Raw genomic sequence first — 18,907 nt, 5'->3', positions numbered from 1 at the left:
TATTATTAAGGAATAGGGCCAACAGTTTTCTTAGACAACTAGAAAATCTAATACCTGCCTTTCACTCAAGGTTTATAGTGAAATTGACTTTCTTCATACTAAGGTTCCTGTTCAGCCACGTTATTAGATACATTAATAGGTATCAGTTTTTTTTTAATAGGCATCGGTTTTTGTTTTTTTGTTTTTTAATAAAGAGAAAATAGTGTCCTGGTTATCCTCTTTACATTTTTGGTTGACTATCATTACATTGATAAACACCTGGAACATTTCCTTTGGGGTTCCAATTATTGGAAAGAAACCAGTTGAAATTATTCACAGGATGAGTGGACAGCAAGGTTCCTGCCTCGAGGATTTTCTTGTTTTGAATAACAAATCTCCCCCTGAAGATGGTTAGACAGATCTCATTTGCAGTAAGCGCCTGTGTACCAGATCTTGGAAGTAATTAGATTGCTTCATAGCTTAGTTTCACAAGCCTCACTCAGTATATGGATTCTTAAATAAACAATAAGAAAATTATATTACAAAGAATGACAGCCCACATACAAATACCCTAGTATAATAAAAAATGATTAAAGATGTTGTTCGAGTGAGGGAACATTCCTAAGCATCTACCACCAGGCTCTACTAAAATGTCTGTCACTAAACAAATATCACAACATGTTAAATTGCATGTTTTTTGCTTTCATTATTCTTTTGTACATCATGTGAGCTGGAAAGGGGCTTCTTTGGAAACAAAGGGGGCTTGGGGGATACTTTTTTCCCTTTCAGGACTGATTTGAACTATGTTCACACTTTCTTATGCCTGAAAGTATAGTTACTATTAGTGTCAACAGCTTGCTAACAGTGACAGTCTATGATGTTAACAGCTATTCACACCTGGTAATAATACACTGCAAGACGGGGGCTCTCCCTAGCCAGGCTTCGATGTAGGCAGCAGTTCTCATGAGAGCAAGAAGTCTTTTTTTATCTTTTCGTTTCACAGATATGCCAGTTACCCTCATTATTAGCCCATCCCTCCAGTTTCTTGAAACCCCTCTCCAAATCGCCTGCATTGGTTTTTAATGCTTAAGTACATTTTAAAAAAGACACTGTTTTGCCAAAGGTTTGATTGGGGGATGGTGTTCCTGTCCTTTTTGACCTTTGAATGGCTACCTACCACTAGCCCCATGTTTTTTTGAGTAATCTCAAAATTGAAGTGTCTTTTTGGAGAAAAGTGCTCCATCCTCTCCTGCGTGATCCTCTTCTTTAAGGACTAGCTAAGCCTTAAATTTCAAGTCAGTGCTGATTAAGGAATTACAGAGCTTACCTGATATACTTTGACATCCTCAACAATTAAAGGTACATTGGCTTGAAACTATTTCATGCTCATTTACCAAAAGGATTTTACTTCCTAAATCCTTTAACTCAATTCACCAATGCTCACTATTTTGTCACTCTGTAATTCTTTTTTTTTTTTTTTTTTTTTTTTTTTTTTTTTTTTGCGGTACGCAGGCCTCTCACCGTTGTGGCCTCTCCCGTTGCGGAGCACAGGCTCCGGACGCGCAGGCTCAGCGGCCATGGCCCTCGGGCCCAGCCGCTCCGCGGCGTGCGGGATCTTCCCGGACCGGGGCACGAACCCGCATCCCCTGCAAAGGCAGGCGGACTCCCAACCACTGCGCCACCAGGGAAGCCCTGTAATTCTTAAATTCTACAATGTTATGGCTATTTTTTCTTCAGAATATTGTTCTTCAAGGGGTGATTTGTCTTCAAATTCCAATTAGCGTTCTGATCACCATAAGGCTTTTCACTCTTTTCCACATTGTTAAAAGGTATCATTAGATCTTAAGAGGATGTTAAAGAACATTTGTTAGATAGATACAAGGAGTATATGTATCAATACAGTAACTTGATTTAGTTGGTTGGAAAGGAAAAAGCAAAATGTAAAGTTAAAAGTACACAAACTTTACAAATGTTGTCGGGTCAGTAACACCTATTCAAATCATTAAAAAAAAACAAAACAGAATCTTTGGAAATTGAACTAAAAAGTTCTAAACTTCTGTACTCTATAATTTAAAAAATGAAAGTACACTTTAAAATTATGAATTTCAATCTGACATCTTTCTTGTGGGGTAAATTATAATTTACCAGAAGATTTTGAGTTTGGGAGTGTTTTGGGTTTTTTGTTGTTTTGGGAGAGGAGAGGGATTTGTTTTTTATACTTTACATTTATTACTACATAAGCACCTTGAAACATAGACTTGTACTTTACAAGTGTGAGGTCCAGTATCAAATAAAATACATATTAGTGCAAACTAGGAATTAATAGGAGTCAGAGACAAGACATGAAAAATTAATAGGAAATTGTGATAGTTGAGGTCATTGTGGCTCCCAATGATTCCTGACTCCAGAGGTTCACACCCTTGTATCATCCCCTCCCCGTGAGTTTAGGCTGGACCTAGTGACTAGCTTCTAATGAATAGAATACAGAGGAAGTAAAGGCAGAACCAGACCTATCTGAAAATGGTTCACACTAAAGTTCGGGTAATCTTAAGGAGTTTTTCTCACCAACGGGGAAAAGCTAAGCCAAAAAACTACCTGGACAATAGAACTCATGACTAATTGGCATATAATTTTGGGGAGCATACCCCTGCCAAAGAAAAGCAGTATAATTAGAAAAAAATTAGAAATCACATTAGGACCATTATCATGAATATATAATAAAAAGTATTTGAGTTATTCTTTGATTTGTATCCATTCCTAATATATGGGGACTGCAGAGAGATAATCAGAAACAGCTAATATCTCTACCATATTAGTATAATTGTAAAAATTGACAAATAGCTTTCTTTTAATTCAACTACCATTTATTAAGCACCTGTTTTCTACCAGCTATTAATAGTACATTGTTCTAGGATTAAATTAAAACTACATTGCAATCAAGGAGTCAGTGGGAAAATTCTCACAATCTTATTTGAATTATTTACAACACTTACAATAAATGCCACATCAGCTCTGGTTGACTTAGTGACCTGTAGGCCAAGTCTAACTTAAACATATAAAATATTGGCAGTAGTATGAATGGTTTTCTAAGAAATGATTCTTATAGTGGTGATCCTTCTTTTTCTTTTTTTTTTAATTTTTGAATTTTATTTATTTTTTATACAGCAGGTTATTATCTATTTTATACAGATCCTTCTTTCCTATATGGAACTTGAGCTTTGCATATAACATTTTAACACAACAATTCTCTAGATGTACTTTATTTGGTCATTGTAGATTTTCAAGTGGGCTATAAGGTTTAATTCTTCGCTATTGCCTTTTAAGGGCTTTGGGGTACAAGCTAACTCAAAATAACAGTAGAAAGACATTTTAATAAAAAGTTCTTAGCATCAGAAGTGTGAAAAACTCGCTGCATTTCAAGAGTTAGATCTTCTTTCCGTATATAATTGGAATGGAAGTATTTTACTTGGTTGACAACAGCACTATAAGCCAGCTATTCAGTAGACTTTGACCTCTGTATTTACTAGACCCTGTTTGTGCAGACCTTCACTCTAAGTTGAAATATAATCATGTATTGATGTGTTTAACAAGGATTCTAATCTTTGAATCTTCTATCCAGTACCAAGCACAGCATAATTAGTGAAAGCTATGTGGCATTAAAAATTTCATCACACACACACATCATCTAGATAAACTAGAGAATAAGAATATTTGCCTGGGTTCCCCACACAAAGCTCTCTCTACCTTAGACCTTGACGGGTTCCCTGTGTTCACCTTTTCTCCAGTTAACCCAGAGCTTCAGGCTGTATTCTTCTTCTACCCATTCATACTCTTCTGGTTCTCTCTCTGATATGTTGAGAGTGGGTGTAGTCTTTTCACTTTTTTGTTTCCATCCCAGACAAGAAGCACATAGGTCCTTTTCTTTTAGGATGGTCCCACTCATCTCTGAGGGGAAGTGGAAGGGAAAAAAAAAACAAACTGTCAGTCGCAAATTGTCAAGGTATTCTGAGTCATTGTGCCTGATAGAGTTACCAACATTCATTGAAAAAAATCATTTAGGGGCTTCCCTGGTGGCGCAGTGGTTGCGCGTCCGCCTGCCGATGCAGGGGAACCGGGTTCGCGCCCCGGTCTGGGAGGATCCCACGTGCCGCGGAGCGCTGTCAGTCGCAAATTGTCAAGGTATTCTGAGTCATTGTGCCTGATAGAGTTACCAACATTCATTGAAAAAAATCATTTGAATGCCTTCCTGCCAAGTGTCATTTTGCTAGGCACTGAGTATACAAAGATAAGAGACAACTAGCCTTCAAGGACCTCAGCAGAGTGAAATAACACAGCAGTTAACTTCACGATGTGATAAGGACACAAAAGGAGAGAAGGGAATGCATGCTATCACACACACAGACAGGGGAGGGAGTTGGTGATTAACCTTCGGGCAGAGGGGATAGGTATGCCAGGTAGAGGAATTAGAGTGGACAGAAACACATAGGCAAGAAAGAACATGATGAGTTTTGGGAACTATAATAGTTGAGGATTTGAAGGGCATCATGCTGAGCAGTGAGGCACAGTGGGTAGGCATGACTTGGTAAATCACTGGTTCTCAACGTGTTTCCCCAGCTAGCAGCGTCAACATCTCCTGGAAGTTTATTAGAAATGCAAATTCTCAGGCCCCACGCTAGGCCTCCCGATTGAGAAACTGATCTAACTAGTCTTCCAGGTGCTTCGCATCGCACTAAAGTTAGAAAACCACTGTGCTAGATTATGTCAGAGTTAAAGAATTCTTTTTCTCTTAAAGCCAATGGATTTTAAACAGGGAAATGCCATTCGTTGAACTTGACTTTTATTGAAAGAGCTATCTGGAAGCACGGTGGAGAATAAGTTAGTGCATGTATGATGATGGTTGGGGGAATGAGATGGATAGAGGGTCGGGAATAAAACTGGATGATGCTTAAAAGGCTGTTGCAGTAATTCAGGTGAGAAGTAATGGCACAAGCTGAAGAGGTGCAGTGAGTAAGGCTTTGAAAAATATTCAGTAGCAGCTTACATCATTTTCACATGATTAAGGGAAATTCTAATGCCACTTACTATCAGTTCAACTGAATATGGGCTTCATTACTCATCACTACCCCTCCGACCACTGGCCTTGCTTTTAGTGATGGCCACTGGAGCCTTTTCTTCCAAGAATAATCAAAGTGTAAGAGTTTCTCCTGTACAAGTGGTCAGTTTCATTTCTGCACAAGGTGAAACAGTTGGTTAGGCTGCTGCCCCTGGTATCCAGGCAGGATTACATCAGAGTATCTCCTCCGGCCTTGAGCCAGAATTCGCTTTATCCTCTGACTCATTTGAACAAAGTTAACATTTATAAAGAGGATTGTCTTCAAGGTGTAAACAATAATTACTTCTTTGATTCTAAAATTAAAAAAATAGGAAATATTTAGCAACTCTTCCAATGGTTCCACATTTGTGGTCCTTTTACAGTAGACATTTGATACACTGCATTTACTGATACATATTTGGTGTGTGCTGTAATGAACTAACCTGAGTAAAAGTTATCTGTTGTATAGCTTAAATATGTAATACCAAATGAAGATGAAGATGAAGACAGGAGTCAATAACCATTCAGTGGCCCCAGTGTTTATTGAGTACTCCTCTGTGTCAGGCACTGTGCTTAGTACTTTACATTATTATTCAATCCTCAAAGCACCTGTATGAAATACTATAATTTTCATACTAGTATATTTTTCATGCCAATGAAGAATTTGAAGAATAAAGAGGCTAACTAGCCTATCACTTCTAATAAGCAGCTGAGACTGTTCAAGCTTCAGAATAATCCAAAAAGAAGTCAAGGAAAATGCTGCCCATTTTTTATAGATCATTCTGAAAAAAGTTTTCATGACAATATTGGGCAAGGTGCAAGAGACATATTAATTCTCATTAATATGAGAATTATATTTCCATCGTATTATTGGTGGAAATATAAAATAATGTTTTTCTTTTCAGGAAAGCAATTGGGCTTTGTGTAACTAGGTAGAAGCATAAAAGTATACCATCTGAAACAGAAACTCCACTTTTAGGAACCTAGTCTGTGGAAATAATCTGAAATGCAGCAAATAAATATATATAGATGTTTTTCAGAAATATTTAAAATGGAAAAGCAATACGAAACAAAGACAGTATCTGGCAGTTATTCAAATGTTTTATATATTTAATATAAACATGTCATTTATGTAAATATATTAAAACAAACTTTAAAGATTTATTTTAGTATAGTAAATATAACATACACATATTTAATAACCCTACAAAATGTTTGACGTTAAAATAAAAAGCTGAAAACTAAAATATATACAAGTGGATAAAATGGAAAAAATACATGGGGTAACTTAAATACACCAAAATGTTAATTATGGGTGAAATTATTGGTGATTAAATTATTTTCCTTTACATTATTTCCCTATTTTTAGAATTTTCTTTAACAAAAAAAATTCTCTCATAATCAGAAATAATGCCCTATTTAATAAACTAGTCCACAATATGTATTATTATTTTATGGAAGAAAAAAATCTATATTGTATATATGAATTAATACGTGGGAAATTTCTTACAGCTTTGTGTTTCCAAGATGAAAAATTTAATAAAATGATCATCTTGGAAGCAAAGTAACTACTTCATATTTGAGCAAATGAGGTTGAGGAATTGTATAGAAATTAATATTAAATGATTTCTGATATGGTATAGAAACCAAATTGAGGTATTCTAAGAGTCCTAGATCTAATAAGTTTGAATTTTTTAAAACAATTATAACAATAACAATGGCTTATAGTTACATAATGCTTTCTATGTTCCAGGAACTGTTGTAAGAAATGTCCCACATATAACTCATATAATATACCAATCTAAGAGATGAGGATCATTATTACTCCTGTTTTAAAGATGAGGAAACAGAGGCACAGAGATGTTAAGTGACTTCACTCACCATAAGCGTTGGACCTAGGATTTGAACCCAAACACTCTGACTCCAAGACATATGCCCTTGTTCATTACAATATACAACCTCTCAACTACAGTCAGCTCTGAGGGAGGTATTAAACTGATCCTCAAAATCAGCCTGATCGTATGGCACCTTGGGAATCCTTCTAAATGGTTTCAAAGATGGGAATGTGTAAGAGAGTCATGAAGTTACAGGGTAAGTCTGATTAATCCCTTTAAATCATCCATTTAGTGATTTGGGTGAGGTTGTTTTTATATTACATATAGATATTGTATTAGTAGAATATAAAAGATATGAATTTTAAAATAAAGTGATGGGCTTCCAAAAGCTTTCTAGCTGCTTTGAGATATACTGTCAGACCTCCCAGGGGTAGAGTTCCTTTCCCTCTGCCATTAGATACTTTGGTAGGAAAGATACTTCAGTGGGAAAATTTGAGAAATGTGGACTTAAGTGAATGAATGCTGGTAAAACTGTAATATTTCCCAGGATTAAACAGTAGAGTTAGGGCTTCTCTGGTGGTGCAGTGGTTAAGAACCTGCCTACCAATGCAGGGGACACTGGTTCGAGCCCTGGTCTGGGAAGATCCCACATGCCGCGGAGCAATTAAGCCCGTGAACCACAGCTACTGAGCCTGCGCTCTACAGCCTGCGAGCCACAACTACTGAGCCCGTGTGCCACACTACTGAAGGCTGCGCACCTAGAGCCCATGCTCCACAACAAGAGAAGCCACCGCAATGAGAAACCCGCGCACCGCAACAAAGAGTAGCCCCCGCTCACTGCAACTAGAGAAAGCCTGCACACAGCAGCAAAGACCCAATGCAACCAAAAATAAATAATAAATTAATTAATTTTTTTAAAGTAGAGTTATAAAAATTTAATCTAAGGAAGCCACAAAGGTCATCAATCCCATTTACTGATGAGGAAACAGAGCTAGAGAAAGTCGATGACTTATTCAAGGCTTTTTAAATGGTCCTGTCATGACTGTAACTCTTACCTGGATCTTCGTATTCTCAGTACTTTGTCCAGCCACCTCTAAGTTATTGAAAAAGAGGTAGCATAGCTGATGCTATTATTATATTTTCTTGATAAAGTAGCAATGATTTTTGTGTCTGTAAATGAGCAGGTAATTCAGGTGGGATTAGGTGAAAGGCATAATAAGATTGACTGCAAAGTTTGAAAGTATTTCCAAATTACATTCCTATAAAACCACACTGAATGGACTGTAGCTAAATGTTTTGTTACTCTTAGGTTTTGCGATCTGGACTTTATAGAGACTAACTCTTGGAGAAATCATCCTATTTTTTCTTTTCTCCTCTGAGCACCTATCCCTTCATGAACATGGAGTAAAAGCGAAAGTTTTCCTGGGGAAAGAATCACCATTTCGTGATTCCAAACACAGTACAAGTCCTAGCTCTGCCAATTTCAATTCAACAAATACTTATGCCCTTCTCTGATCTAAGAGAGGTCAGTTTATCTCTTGGCCTTATTTTGCTCAACCATGATGTAAATGTGCTTAAAAACGGAAGCAGGGGAACTCATTCATTTGAATATTTCTATCATATGAATAGTAGTTCTAAGGAATTTTGAGTATGGATAGATGAAGCCAGTGGACCAAGTTGACTAAAATTCTCCTTCTGGAAGTCTTTATGTTTGGAAAGGCAGATGCTAACTCTTAGAATGTCTTTAGAGTTTTGTTTTGTTTTGTTTTCTTATTTCTTAGGAGAACTACTAATCAGATTAATACAACCAAATATTCCACTTTTGAAAAACCAGTGTGGAGTCTTTATTTCAACACATAGCTAAATGATCATTTGCAATTGATCTAGAAAACCATCAGTGGAAGATCAGCTGATTAAGACTCCAAATGAGCTTTTCTAACATTCTAAGCTGATCAAGTAAGTCATAAAGGGGCCGCTTTAAACTTCCCTCTGTGCTACGTAAACAGTCTTTTGTGATACTAATTTAATTCCATATTTTTGTATTTCCCATTTGGTTTTGATTGGCTAAATAGAAAGAAATATACAGGCAGTAAAAAAACAAAAAATCAAAATGAATGGATTAAAGAGCCTGAAGCCTTAATATACTTAAACACTTTTAATATAATCAAATGTTTTCCTCAAGAGATACTTGAACTTACAAGAAATTAAATAAGAGCTATATGATCAGATGCGTGTTTCAGAGCAATTTAGGGCGGCATAAAATTTGAATGATTTTTGAATGAAAATGTGAATGAATGTGCTATGATTATTGTAGATGACAAGTGTTAGACTGCATACCAAGCAGATAAAAGCTTATGAGATATTTTAATTACCTTGGAATAGAGCATGTCTTAAATTGATTGTTATGTAGATTTCCTTGAACCAGTAATTTAAAGAGTCTCTTAAATCAACTGTTACCTCTTCATTTTCTCCCTAAAAAAAATATCTACACTAAATCTGTTTGATTTTCTGGCTATAGCACCACTTTGGGATAATGTTCTCCACGTGAAATTTTGCCCAGTAAAAGAAGACATCATTCTGGCCTTTTGTTTATCTTAAATCTGCTCCTTCTAATTCTGATACATGATATAACATGGGTGAATCTTGAGGTACCTAGAACAGGCAAATTCATGGAGATGGAAAATAGAATAGTGGTTACCGGGGGTTGGGGAGGGGAAATAATGGGGAGTTTAATTGTTTTTTTTTTAAGAGTTTAATTGTTTAATGGATACAAAATTTCTATTTGAGATGATGAGAAAATTCTGGAAATAGCGGTGATGTTGCAAAATATCAAGAATCTACTTAATGCCATTGAATTGTACGCTTTAAAATGATTGAGTAGGTTTTTTTTAAAAAAAGCCTATTTCTCTTAGGCCAACTAATGTCTCTTCATTTTCCCTGTAAAAATGTTACCCAGTTCTATTTATCTCATAGTAGATGATTTCAATCATGCTGATTTATTAGAACACAACTTGATCCTTAATTATAGTCCTATACCCTGATCTTATTCCTAGTATTACTCTCTTGAATATTTAGACAAATCATCTGATTGCTATTTTAAAAATTTTATTCCAAATAGGATTAGCATTTTTATTTCTTATTTTTCAGACGCACACACACACACAAAGAAAAATAATTTATTTTATCATGGATTTTCACCAGTTATAGAATTCATGATATTGTCTATATTTAAGGTGATGATCTTTAAGTAATATAACTGGTGGTTAAATTATTTGAAATTGTATTTTTAGGGCTTCATAAAATAAGTCATCACTATCACTGTAATAATATGTGACAAAACAGTGTACTGCATACAATAACATTTTTCCCATTTGTATCACTCTACAATAAACTTTAGCTATTAACTGAATGTTTCTAGCTATTGATTGGATAGACACAAATATAATATTACTCAATCTGTTCTTCTCTGACAGAATTAAGTGAGTTAAGATTCTTTATTTGGAATGATGGTGGTGCCACAGAGAATCCTAGGAAATTCAATGAAATTTAGTAAAAGAAAAAACTGAGCTTGGTTCTTAGCATGTCAAGTTTCAACTGCTTCTAGATTTTATTGGTGGTCACCATTAGTTCAAAATTGTACAGACTTTGCTACAAGTTTTTGTTTTTTCATTTCATTTGTTTTGATGCTCTAATATTAACCCAGGGAGTGGATAAAGTTTAGGTGTAACTGTTCTTGAACAGTGTCATTTAATTGAACTGTATTTTGAACTGACTTTAAAAGTACTTTATTGAACATTTATTATGAGAGATAAGTAAAAAGTAAGCAATAAGAGCTGGTTAGACAAAAATACTTATATTTGATAAATATAGCTTACCAAGTCACTTCTTCTTTGCCTGCAGGTCCCAGGCTGTGCCTCCTGTTGAGTTAGATTGCGTGACTCCCCATAAACCAAACTTCACATACTTGTAGTTTGTGTTATAAAAAATACAACAGCGGGCTTCTCTGGTGGCGCAGTGGTTGAGAGTCCGCCTGCCGATGCAGGGGACACGGGTTCGTGCCCCGGTCCGGGAAGGTCCCACATGCCGCGGAGCGGCTGGGCCCCGTGAGCCATGGCCGCTGACCCTGCGCGTCCGGAGCCTGTGCTCCGCAACGGGAGAGGCCACAACAGTGAGCAACAGTTATTTTTCCATTTTCCAGCATTAACATTTCCACTTTCTAACATGGTAGCGTTGTCTGTCAAGTACCCTAACTGTGAAATGCTCTCCCCTGATTTTGATATGTGGCCCTCCACCCCTTCCCTGCACCCCACTCAATCCCTCTTTTTTCTCAGACGGTTTTTTTAATCATTTTTTTTCATAAACTTATTTATTTATTATTTTTGGCTGCATTGGGTCTTACGTTGCTGCGCGGGCTTTCTCTAGTTGCGGCGAGCAGGGGCTAGTCTTCGTTGTGGTGTGCAGTCTTCTCATTGCAGTGGCTTCTCTTGTTGCAGAGCGCTGGCTCTAGGCACGCAGGCTTCAGTAGTTGTGGCACGCAGGCTCTAGAGGGCAGGCTCAGTAGTTGTGGTGCTCAGGCTTAGTTGCTCCGCGGCATGTGGGATCTTCCCAGACCAGGGCTTGAACCCGTGTCCCCTGCATTGGCAGGCGGATTCTTAACCAGGGAAGCCCTTTTCTCAGACTTTTAACCATTCTTAACTACTCATGCCCTTCACTCCAAAACTTTGTCCTCTAATTTCCATTCTGAGCCCTGGGCCCATTTCCCCCAATCCAAAGCTGCTCTTAAAGCATAGAATTTTACTTGTACAAAAGAATTCAGTTGATGTTGATGTCAAAAGCACCCAGGGGAATTCAATAGGACTAAGATTAGTTAAAATCCTATTTCTTTTTGTTGTTGCTACTCCGTTCGATAAAGATGAAATAATGATAACAAGGCAGGCAAATCAACTTTGATCAGGCAGCAGCTTGTGTTTCAGAGATTAAAAAAAAAAAAGGAAGTAACTGCTTTCAACTGCTGTAGTCAATAGGCACAAAAAGTAAAGAAATCCTCTAGCTAGTAAAGTAAATTTCCCCCCCAACCCAAATAACTCCCTATTTTCATTTACATGGTGTATAATTTTTGATTCTGGGGAAAAATTAAAGTTGAAGGTAAAGAAATAAATTCTCCTTGTTTTCTTGCTCCTGAATCTGGTATGTTTCTCCATCCTAAACCAAGCTGCCTGGCAAGATTTAAGAGACATCTATCAAAGCCACAGAATTCAAAATTGGAATTTTAACTCTGCCTTAAGACCATGGCGGGCAGTCATTTGTTATTTGTACCCCATCTGTCTTACCCACTAGACAGCAAATTCTGTTAGAAAACATGTCATCATTTGCTCAATGAACAGTTAAATGAATGGCCCATTGCTAGAAGACTGTGGATTCTTTCCAGGTATTTTGAAATGAACCTCTAGAAAGCTAACCCAGAATTACAAGGCCTCTAGATCCCTGGTTCTTAGACATGTGCAGCCAACTTTGAGATAGCCTTGTTGGAATGAACACCAGTTCATATGGTAGATTTTTTCAGAGTTTAAAATGGCCTTGCCTTTGCTGTTACTTTGATTTAGTCTTCAAAAAACAGAGAAAATTAGAGTTATTTCAAATCCATTGCTCTGTTTCCTCTTTATACGTTTTTCTGCACAGTGTCTTCTAAATAGTTGATGATGCAAAAGAAAAACAACAAAAACTCTTTTTTTTAATAAACAGGTGAATATTGTCAGAATCTGTTAACTATTGGTAAAATTGCCTTTCATCAGAGAAACCCAAAAGTAGTATCAATGATAGTAGGGGAGTTTTAGGAAAACCTATTCTAGATATGAAGTAAGACTGTTTGCCTCTCACTGCTCTGGTGAGAATAGGGATGGAGAGAACTATATTTAACAGCCCAGAACAAAGGGAGATGGTAAATATTGCTAGGCAGCAAAAAAGGTAATTATAGAACATAACTTGCTAGTTAACTGGACTAAGAACCTGTATTTGAACCATGTAGCATGATTCAGTTATTATCTAATATGTTTGCTTTTTAAAGTCTAAAACCAGGAAATTTTCAGTAGACTTCAGAACAATGTGTGCCTTCAGTATTTTTCTATTAATGGTGGTTGTGACTTAGAAAAAGTACAGGTTTCAGCTTTATAGTTTTACTTTTGTTATGCTATCTGTAATTAGCCATTTCTATGAAAGAATCAGTGGATGATGGTTTCCCATTACTCCTGAAACATCAGGCAGTGTGACACATTTTGTTAACCCTAGGTCACTTGGTAAAAATGTGTTGCCCATTTTAGCTGAAAGCCAGGCTTTTTCACGAGTGTAGGTGAAGATTTTGATGGAGCAAAATTGTTTTCTTTAGGTTGTTTTAACAGATTAAAATCAAGTGCTCAAGTCCATAGAATGTGCAGATGTATCTAAATCTTTTGTAATGGCTTTGAACTTGAAACACTACTTCTAGGATGATTTTGCTTTCTAACAGCCTCATTTTAGATTTGGATTAATTCATGAGGAAAAATATCTTTCCATATAGGGCAATAACTTCAAGGAAAGGTGCTCTCACCAGATTTATGAAAGTAATGAGGGAATGGGATCCAAATGATATTTCAAAATAGAAAGAAAGTCTAATTTATACATATTATTATCTCCGTTCCCAGTAGGGTTATCACCTGGACTAAAATATGAAGTGCTAAGTGCTGATTCTATCAAAAATACATCAATTTAGTCTTATAATAAAAAGACATTTAAAACTTTAATGCACAGCTTTGGCAATGTTGTAAAAGTTTCCTCAGTAAGATAGTAAATATATGTTTAGCTGGCTTAAGACAGCATACTTCAGCCAACATGAAGTGTGGAAGGAAAGTAATAGTTTTGTCCTAAAGGTGATGTAGATGTGACTCAGGATAGTTGTGTTTTGTCCACCCAGTTTGGATTCTATATGGCCAATTTGATCACATTTGAAAAATAAATTAATAGAGCAACAAATTTTAAGCTGTTTTGTGTAAATTAAGGCTTTATTTAATACATTTCCAAGTTAGGTATGAAGTTCTTTAGATTTATTATTTTCACCTGTGTATATAAGCATCTGCTTATGAGAGTATCTAGTAAGTTCAGGTACATTAGTTTTTGTTTGCTTATTTGTTTGTTTGATACATGAGGTATGCTGATAGAACTTTTAAGAGTGAAGAAAGTGATGTTATTCTCTTGGGACTGATAATGTCATTCTTTGTAAATGTATTCTGCCCTGTTAGAGCTTCATATCATGACTCACTAAATAGAAGTGTCTAACCTGTGGCAGGGTAGAGGTTCATTTTATTTTCTAGGTGTTTCCTTTGCACAATGAGAGGCAAATATCTTATCTTCTAAAAAACTAAGTCAGAGCCACTTTGGGATTGTGTGTAATTGAGTTCCAGGCAGAATAGTTCTGAGTTAGACTCTGTTGAACTTGTTATCATGGGTTAATCTACAGAAGCATGTGATCCTCTTTATAGAAAACAGAAGACCTTTAGTTTCAGTTACACATAAAAATTTTAGGATTCACTCTTGGGCCCTGTTCTGTTAATGGAAATGTGCACAGAGCCAGCTGTCCTTGGCAAAACTGAGAACTAGAGAGAATTCGGTACCCTTGGCTTCAAAAGATATGATTTCTTATTCCAAGATACTCACTGAGTCAGCCATTACCAGAAACACCTCAGCGTTCAGACCATTGAACTGTATTATGAACTGACTTTAAAAGTACTTTATTGAACATTTATTATGAGAGATAAGTAAAAAGTAAGCAATAAGAGCTGGTTAGACAAAAATACTTATATTTGATAAATATAACTTACCAAATCACTTCTTCTTTGCCTGCAGGTCCCTGGCTGTGCCTCCTGTTGAGGCAAGTAGTGTATTTTCTAAGGTCTCTCTTTTCTGCAAGTGTTGTGATTGGTAATAATGATCATAATTATAAGAAGTATTTTTGAGTGCTAACTATACGCTCTGAATTAATAAAACTGTATTAACTTTTTATTTGTTTCAAGTTTTATAATTTACTTTGGAGCTACAGTCCATTGTTTTCTTATAAGAACTATATCATGATTCTAGGCTGTTTCTAAAAATAAGCTCTTTTGAGTTAAAAAAATCTCAACTGATTCTTCTTTTCTCTTGGCAAAGTGAGGTCAATATTATTAAATAGATCTATTATTTTTCATCATAGTGGACCATTTGCTTGTATTTAAAAACATATTCTTATGGAAAGAGTAACTGAATGAGAGAGATGAGTTTCAGACCCATGTCGAAGTCCACTAGTTGTGATAACTACATAAAATTAATTCACCTCTCTGAACTTATGTTTCATCATTGGTAAAATAAGCGTTTTACTTTTTTTTTTTTTTTAAGCGTTTTACTTTGATCATCAGAGTTTTCTTAGATTTATAACTAATTCTTACTTTACACCTTTAGTTGACTTAAAAATAAAACAATGTTCTTCCCTCTTCAGATTTTCTGCCCTAACAACCTTTTGGTTACACAGTGCTTTTCCAATGAGTCATCCATTCAATCATTTAATAAATATCAATTGAGTACCTACTATATTTCGGGTACGACATGAGGTGTTGATGTCACAACAGTGAAAAAATTGCCCTTTTGCAGCTTCTAGACTAGTGAGCAAAAAGACTAATGAAAAATCAGTCTGTTTAACGTAAAATGACAACTAAGATGTGTGATGCTGTTAGAGTAGCATGGCGCCATGCTGATGAATAATGAGAGACTTCCCAAAGAATGATAATTACAAGGTGGGTGTTAATCAGGATGTGTTTACTGGGGTTGATGTTTCTGGTAGAGAAGAGCAGTGGGCACAGGATGTGCTAGAGTCCAGGTAGGGGTCTTGTAGAGTTTCTGCTCTCTGACTCTGTTCATTCCCTGCAGAAATATTGATTTTGTGTTTGGGATAGAATCCAGCTCTCCTGGGTTTAGAGAAGCAATCTAATCAACTCGGATTTGGCAATCCATGGCTTCATGTGAGCTCTTTCAATAACATTTAGAAGAATATTATAGGGAAAAAAACACGACAGTCCACAAACTCTAGACATGGTTGCATCTGGATGCTCTTGGGAGATGGCTTTTTTCTGATAAGCCTCATGCAGATTGGTAGATAGCTACTTGTTCTTCTGACCTCTTGAATCTGGTTCTGGACTGCAAGGCTAAGCCATTTTGGGACTTCAAGGACTTGGTTTAATGAAGCGAAGCAGAGAGGTTTTCGTCCTTGAGACGGAAGCCTATTAGGTGCTAAGCAGTGTGCAGGGAGCAAAGGATATGTAGCTGATTAAGACAGTTCCTGATTTTAATGAACTCAGAGTTCAAATTGCCTAGTAACTTCAATCATGCCCTAGTTTGTAGAATTTGAGAAAATAATAGAAGTACTCAGTTTTGACTGTTAGAAATAACTACAGGAACGCAATATGGAGTATTTAAAAAATAAGATTTAATTTCAAGTGGAATAATCTAGCCATGCTTATGTTTAGCAAAATAAATAGGATTATTCCCCTGGAAGTTTTATAAGATGGTACTCTCTGCCAGAGTTTTACCATAGCTGAATTGTTAACATTGTACATAGTACTTTAAGAATGGTGAATAATGTCTTGTAGGTCCTGGTTAAACAACATATATATTATGTAGGTAAAGTGAAAGCTGGTAGGTTTTCTTGTCCCTGGAAGTTCTTCGTTCAATTATTAAATCTATTAACTGGTTTTGAGGAAGAAGCATACCAAATGCAAATGTACTGAGGTTGAATCAGGTCTTTATTTTCCCAAAGCTGTTTGTCTGGGTTCTTTTACCTTGTAATCTTTCTCCCTGTTGTCCTCCTGTTTTTCTTTAGCTACCATTCCTTAAATCTATTTACCTTGATTATATTTTTTAAAAATATCAACACACATACAGGAGAAACAAGCCTTCTTGCCTCTAAAGGGCTTGGCCTGACCTGTAAGAGAAAGCCAGCCACCAATCTGTTCCACTGAGCTCTGACTTTTAAAAGGTAAAGTGATCAGCAAGTTAACTTATAATATTGAAACAACCGTTTTAAGTGCTTTTTCAGGTCAGGCAGCTTTGTTTCATGTAAAACAAACCAAAGAGACATAAGTTAGGGGCACTTTCCAGTGTTCCTTTGGGAGTTGGGGCAAAAGCTCTGAGCAGGGAAAGGATCAGTGCAGTAGTCAGAGACACTTGGACACCCTCTAAATAGAGGCAGCCAGGCAGCTGCCAGCCGCATGGAGCTGTCTCAAGGTGGATGGGATAGAAAGCATCTTTCTGGGCGTATCAACCAAAGAATATTTGTGCAAAGAAAAAGCTCCACTTCTTCCAGGCTAATGCAGCCCTGCTTCAGGGCACATAGTTTGGAGAGCAGTGGGTTTCAGCGCCTCCATGCTCCCTTGGTCAGATGCATTTGTGTGGTACCCAGACTGTAGCTCCATATGCTGATTCTCTGAAGGTGATAGAGCCTACCCCTGAAATACAGCCTCGACTTTGGCTTAAGACACAGAAGACTGGATTTGAATTCTGGCTGTGCAGTTATAAGCTATGAGATCCTAGACAAGATGCTTCACCTCTCTGGGCCTCAGTTTCCTCATCTGTAAAATGGAGACACTAATACTACATCATACTATATTGTACGGATTAAACAATGATAAACACCAAGTCCTAAGTGTAGTCCGTGGCATCAAATAAGCATTCAATTTTAACAGTTTTAACACAGGACAGAGTCTATGCCTGTGAAACTTTATCATCTTAGGATTGACAACTTTGGAAAAGATACCTCTATTTTCAAATGATAGAAAGTGGAAAAATGAAAACCCAAATATTTAGTTCTGTGTCATAGAAACACAGGTTTTCTGAACTGCCGTCTCAACATTTTGTTGCTGTAATACTTTCCACTCTTCTTATAAGAATTTGACATTTTTGTTTCTTGTTGGTTTTACCATTTTGTATATAAACAGTTCATCATTAAATATATACTATAGGAACTGTTTACTACATTCAGTATATCCCAGAGTCTAAATTTCACTTTTCCCAAGAATAATACATTTCTGTATTAATTTTCCTTTGATAAAGAGCCTGGACTTCACTCTCTGTCAAAGTTCTGGGAAAGATCTGTCATCTATTGAATACAAACAGCATCTTTTTTTATTTTACCTCAAATTATTAAGAACATGGATGAGTAAACTCTTTAGTCTTACACTGTTGCGCTTTAAAATTAAATGCTCAGGTTATTTGTAATGAGGTGGATGGACCTAGAGACTGTCATACGGAGTGAAGTAAGTCAGAAAGAGGAAAACAAATACTGTATGCTAACACATATATATGGAATCTAAAAAAAAAATGGTTCTGAAGAATCTAGGGGCAGGACAGGAATAAAGACACAGACGTAGAGAATAGATTTGAGGACATGAGGAAGGGAAGGGTAAGCTGGGACGAAGTGAGCGAGTGGCATGGACATATATACACTACCAAATGTAAGATAGCTAGCTAGTGGGAAGCAGCCGCATAGCACAGGGAGATCAGCTCGGGGCTTTGTGACCACCTAGAGGGGTGGGATAGGGAGGGTCGGAGGGAGACGCAGGAGGGAGGAGATATGGGGATATATGTATATGTATAGCTGATTCACTTTGTTACACAGCAGAAACTTAACACACCATTGTAAAGCAATTATTCTCCAATAAAGATGTTAAAAATTAAAAATAAAAAAATTATAAAATTAAATGCCAGGAATGCACAATCTTTTCAATAATTTGTATTCATTTTCTTTGCTCCTTTATGTTTGCCTATTGCCCAGTGTTACTAGTTTATCTCTCTCCAACATGCCTCTTATACTATTTGCGGATATTTCTTTGTGTTATAATATCCTTAATCACTGAAGAAGAACTTCAGACGGGATGTTACATGGTGAAGTCAGCAAGGCAGGAAATGGTCCTATCTTCTGCTTAACTTGGACTCCTGAAAATTGGAA

At 36.5% G+C, this 18,907-nt stretch overlaps 1 protein-coding gene across 2 annotated transcripts in view; it reads left to right on the top strand.

The window, feature by feature from the left end:
* Positions 1–18,907, top strand: part of PRKG1 (protein kinase cGMP-dependent 1) — a 1,272,686-nt gene that overhangs the window by 503,139 nt on the left and 750,640 nt on the right. The window lies entirely within an intron of this gene.

Source organism: Physeter macrocephalus, chromosome 20 (genome assembly GCF_002837175.3).
Source record: "Physeter macrocephalus isolate SW-GA chromosome 20, ASM283717v5, whole genome shotgun sequence".
NCBI classification, from domain to species: domain Eukaryota; kingdom Metazoa; phylum Chordata; class Mammalia; order Artiodactyla; family Physeteridae; genus Physeter; species Physeter macrocephalus.
Note: the sequence above shows the minus strand (reverse complement) of the source record. Positions and strands in the feature narration are given on the sequence as shown.